Source organism: Heptranchias perlo, chromosome 1, assembly GCF_035084215.1.
Source record: "Heptranchias perlo isolate sHepPer1 chromosome 1, sHepPer1.hap1, whole genome shotgun sequence".
Lineage (NCBI taxonomy): Eukaryota > Metazoa > Chordata > Chondrichthyes > Hexanchiformes > Hexanchidae > Heptranchias > Heptranchias perlo.
In genome coordinates, this window is record NC_090325.1 from 114,063,808 (window position 1) to 114,069,937 (window position 6,130).

Below are 6,130 nucleotides of genomic sequence, written 5' to 3' on the forward strand. Positions count from 1 at the left end.
ATTGCCTGGCATTTGTCTGGCGCGAATATTACTTGCCACTTATGAGCCCAAGCCTGGATGTTGTCCAGGTCTTGCTGCATGCGGGCTCGGACTGCTTCATTATCTGAGGGGTTGCGAATGGAACTGAACACTGTGCAATCATCAGCGAGCATCCCCATTTCTGACCTTTTGATGGAGGGAAGGTCATTGATGAAGCAGCTGAATTTAGAAGACTATGGGGTGATTTGATCGAAGTTTTCAAGATATTAAAGGGAACTGATCGGGTAGATAGAGAGAAACTATTTCCGCTGGTTGGAGAGTCTAGGACTATCCCCTAAAAATAGCCTAAAAATTAGAGCTAGGACTTTCAGGAGTGAAGTTAGGAAACACTTCTACACGCAAAGAGTGGTAGAAGTTTGGAACTCTCTTCTGCAAATGGAGGTTGATGCTAGCTCAATTGTTAATTTTAAATCTGGGATTGATAGATTTTTGTTAACCAAAGGTATTACAGGATATCGGGCTAAGGCAGGTATGTGGAGTTAGGTCACAGATCAGCCATGATCTCATTGAACAGGCTCGAGGGGCTAAATGGCCTACTCCTGCTCCAATGTTCCTGTTGGCAAGATGAAGCTAGTGGCATGTCCGAGGGATCTGTGTTGGGACCTCTTTTGTTCTCTTTATATCTAAATAATTTAGACATGCACATAGAGGGAATGATATCAAAATTTATTGACACTACCTAATTAGGTGGCAGGGAAAACTGAGGAGGAATGCAGGAGGACATGGACAGGTTAGAACAGTGAACAAATAATTGACAAATGCAGTTCAATGTCAGATAAATGTGAAGTAGTACATTTTGGGAAAAAGAACAGAAAATGGAAATATAACATAAATGGTAAAATTTTCAATCAAATGGAGGAATAGGAAAATATAGGAATGCAATTTACAGATCTTTAAAAGCAGGATTGCAAGTTCAAATGAAATTCTGGGTTTCATATATGGGCACAGAACACAAAAGCAAGATGATAAATCTATACAAGTCTTTGATAAAGTCACAGATGAAATATAGTGTGAAATTTTGGTCATTCCTTTATGAAAAAGGTATTCAAGTCATGGAAAATGAACAACATAGATTCACTAGGAGGATATTAGGATGGGAGGATATAGTTATAGGAACATTGGAATAGGAGTAGGCCATTAAGCCCCTCGAGCCTGTTCTGCCATTCAATTAGATCATGGCTGATCTGTATCTCAACTCCATTAACCCGCCTTTGTTCCCTATCCCTTGATACCCCCACCCAAAAAAAGTTATCGATCTCAGTCTTGAAAATTTCAATTGACCCAGTGTGCACAGCCTATGGGTGAGCGAGTTCCAGATTTCTACTAGCCTTTGTGAAAAAGTGCTTCCTGATTTCACTCCTAAATGACTCCGCTCTAATTTTAAGATTATACTCCTTGTTCTGGATTCTCCCACTAGAGGAAATAGTTTCTCTCTATCTACCCTATCAAATTTCTTTATCATTTTAAACACCCCGATTAGATTACTCCTCAACCTTTTAAACTCAAGGGAGCACAAGCCAATTTATGCAACTTGTGCTCATAATTTAACCCGTTATTCCCTGGTATCATTCTGGTGAATCTGTGTTGCACCCCTTCCAAGGCCAATATATCTTTCCTGAGGTTCAGTGCCCAAAACTGAACTCAGTACTCCAGATCGAGTCTGACAAAGGCTCTGTACAACTGAAGCATCCATTTCTCACTTTTGAATTCCAAACCCTTTGAGATAAAGGCCAACATTTCATTCACCTTTTTTGATTTTTTTTGTGGTTTTTGTTTATGGACACCCAAAGCCCTTTGCCCCTCCACAGCTCGTGGATTCTCAGCATTAAGAAAATATTCTGATTTATCTTTGTCGGATCCAAAGTGAATGACCTCACACATCCCCGTATTAAACTCCATCAGCCATAGTTTTACCCATTCACATAGTCTGTCTATGTCCCTTTATATTTTCCTGCTCCCATTTATACAACTTACTGTGTCTGCTAACTGAGTGTCTTGTGCAAACTTGGATATTCAACTCTCTATTCCTTCATCCAAGTCATTAATATATATGGTAAAAAGCTGAGGCCCCAGTACAAATCCCTGGGGAACACCACTTGTCACATCCTGTCAATCAGAGAATGAACCATTTATCCCTAGTCTCTGTCTCCTACCTCCCAACCAATTACCTACTCATGTCACAAGGTTAACTCCAATTCCATGTGCTCTCATTTTTGCTAATGATCTCTTGTGCACAACCTTATCAAATGGCTTCTGGAAGTCCTTATAGACAACATCCATTCCCCTATCCACTATGCTAATGACTTCCTCAAAAAATTCAACTAGATTAGTCAGACATGACCTACGGTTCACGAATCCATGCTGACTCTCTGATCAGATGATACTTGTCCAAGTGCTCAGCCACTCTGTCTATTATGCTAGATTGCAGTAACTTCCCCACCTGGATGTTGTCCAGGTCTTGCTGCATGTGGGCTCGGACTGCTTCATTATTTGAGGGGTTGCGAATGGAACTGAACACTGTGCAATCATCAGCGAACATCCCCATTTCTGACCTTATGATGGAGGGAAGGTCATTGATGAAGCAGCTGAAGATGGTTGGGCCTAGGACATTGCCCTGAGGAACTCCTGCAGCAATGTCCTGGGGCTGAGATGATTGGCCTCCAACAACCACTACCATTTCCCTTTGTGCTAGGTATGATTCCAGTCACTGCAGAGTTTTCCCCCTGATTCCCATTGACTTCAATTTTACTGGGGCTCCTTGGTGCCACACTGCTGGTTATCCCTTCAGTTTGAAGTGAGATTTGTGCTCACAGTAAAAGTTAAGATGGCCTCCCAAGTGTGTCAGAACTATCACAAGGAGTGTGAGGATAGTGTCAACAAGCAGATCAATATGGTGCTGCCTTGATGTCAAGGGCAGTCACTCTCACCTCACCTCTGGAATTCAGCTCTTTTGTCCATGTTTGGACCAAGGCTGTAATGAGGTCTGGAGCTGAGTGGTCCTGGCGGAATCCAAACTGAGCATCGGTGAGCAGGTTATTGATGAGTAAGTGCCGCTTGATAGCACTGTCGACGACACCTTCCATCACTTTGCTGATGATTGAGAGTAGACTGATGGGGCGGTAATTGGCCGGATTGGATTTGTCCTGCTTTTTGTGGACAGGACATACCTGGGCAATTTTCCACATTGTCGGGTAGATGCCATTGTTGTAGCTGTACTGGAACAGCCTGGCTAGAGGCGCAGCTAGTTCTGGAGCACAAGTCTTCAGCACTACAGCCGGGATGTTGTCGGGACCCATAGCCTTTGCTGTATCGAGTGCACTCAGCCGTTTCTTGATATCACGTGGAGTGAATCGAATTGGCTGAAGACTGGCTTCTGTGATGATGGGGATATCGGGAGGAGACCAAGATGGATCATCCACTCGGCACTTCTGGCTGAAGATGGTTGCAAACGCTTCAGCCTTGTCTTTTGCACTCACGTGCTGGACTCCGCCATCATTGAGGATGGGGATGTTTGCAGAGCCTCCTCCTCCCATTAGTTGTTTAATTGTCCACCACCATTCACGACTGGATGTGACAGGACTGCAGAGCTTTGAACTGATTCGTTGGTTGTGGAATCGCTTAGCTCTGTCTATAGCATTTTGCTTCCGCTGTTTAGCATGCATGTAGTCCTGAGTTGTAGCTTCACCAGGTTGGCACCTCATTTTTAGGTACGCCTGGTGCTGCTCCTGGCATGCTCTTCTACACTCCTCATTGAACCAGGGTTGATCCCGTGGCTTGTTGGTAATGGTAGAGTGAGGAATATGCCGGGCCATGAGGTTACAGATTGTGCTGGAATACAATTCTGCTGCTGCTGATGGCCCACAGCACCTCATGGATGCCCAGTTTTGAGCTGCTAGATCTGTTCTGAATCTATCCCATTTAGCACGGTGGTAGTGCCACACAACACGTTGGATGGTATCCTCAGTGCGAAGACGGGAATTCGTCTCCACGAGGACTGTGCGGTGGTCACTGCTACCAATACTGTCATGGACAGATGCATTTGCGACAGGTGGATTGGTGAGGACGAGGTCAAGTAAGTTTTTCCCTTGTGTTGGTTCACTCATCACCTGCTGCAGGCCCAGTCTGGCAGCTATCAGGACTTGGCCAGCTCGGTCATTAGTGGTGCTACCGAGCCACTCATGGTGATGGACATTGAAGTCCCCCACCCAGAGTACATTCTGTGCCCTTGCTACCCTCAGTGCTTCCTCCAAGTGGTGTTCAACAGGGAGGAGGACTGATTCATCAGCTAAGGGAGGGCGGTAGGTGGTAATCAGCAGGAGATTTCCTTGCCCAAGTTTGACCTCGTTTCTCCCTCCCTCCCTTCTTAAATAATGTAGTGACGTTTGCAATTTTCTAATCCAAAGGCACAATCTAGAGAGCTTTGGAAAATTATGACTAATATATTTGCAATTTCCTCACCTATTTCTTTTAATAACTTGGAGTGGAAACCATCAGATCCTGGTGATTTGTCCATATTAAGTCCCATTATTTTCACCATTACCATTTTTTTACTTACATTAAATCCACCAAGTTCCTTCCCTTGACTTATTTTCAGTTTCCCTTGTACCGTTGGTATTTACTGTTTCAAAAATTAACATTTAATAAGGGGATGATTCAAATACATTAAAATCAACTTAAGCATCAGAACTGTTTTATGTAACTTTTAATGATAGAGGATTTGGAGTGTAGGGTTCCTACAGCCTGTGATGGTTTTACCATCCAACATTTAAGGCGGGCAAGTTGGGTTAACACCAATACGCCCGTTATAAATGTTATAAGAGTAGATCGTTCCCATGTGAACTTCCACCAGCACAGACACAATAGGCTGAATGCCTTCCATTTGTACCAACATTTCTTTTAGAAACGATAATTCAGGACAAAATTAATAGTCACTTGGACAAGTGTGGATTAATAAAGGAAAGCCAACATGGATTCGTTAAAGGCAAATCGTGTTTAACTAACTTGATCGAGTTATTTGATGAGGGTTGATGAGGACAATGCGGTTGATGTGTAGATGGACTTTCAAAAGGCCTTTAATAAAGTGACACATAATAGGCTTGTCAGCAAAATTGAAACCCATGGAATAAAAGGCAGCGTGGATACAAAATTGGCTAAGTTGCAGGAAACAGAAAGTAGTGGTGAATGGTTGTTTTTCGGACTGGAGGGAGGTGTACAGTGGTGTTCCCCAAGGGTCGGTACTAGGACCATTGCTTTTCTTGATATATATTAATAACTTGGACTTGGGTGTACAGGACACAATTTCAAAATTTGCAGATGACACCAAACTTGGAAGTGTAGTAAACAGGGAGGAGGATAGTAATAGACTTCAAGAGGACATAGACAGGCTGGAGAAATGGGCAGACACATGGCAGATGAAATTTATTGCAGAGAAGTGCAAAGTGATACACTTTGGCAATAAGAATGAGGAGAGGCAATATAAACTAAATGGTACAACTCTAAAGGGGGTGCAGGAACAGAGAGACCTGGGGGTATACATGTACAAATCTTTGAAGGTGGCAGGACAGATTGAGAAAGCGGTTAAAAAAGCATACGGGATCCTGGGCTTTATAAATAGAGGCATAGAGTACAAAAGCAAGAAAGTTATGTTGAACCTTTATAAAACACTGGTTTGGCCGCAACTGGAATATTGTGTCCAATTCTGGGCAGCGTACTTTAGGAAGGATGTGAAGGCCTTAGAGAGGGTGCAGAAAAGATTTACTAGAATGGTTCCAGGGATGAGGGACTTCAGTTACGTGGACAGACTGGAGAAGCTGGGGTTGTTCTCCTTAGAGCAGAGAAGGTTAAGAGGAGATTTGATAGAAGTGCTCAAAATCATGATGGGTTTAGATAAAGTAAATAAAGAGAAACTGTTCCCATTGGCGGAAGGGTCGAGAACCAGAGGAGACAGATTTAAGGAGTTTGGCAAAAGAACCAAAGGCGACATGAGGAAAATCTTTTTTACACAGTGAATGGTTATGATCTGGAATGCACTGCCTGAAAGGATGGTGGAAGCAGATTCAATCATGGCTTTCAAAAAGGAATTGAATAAATA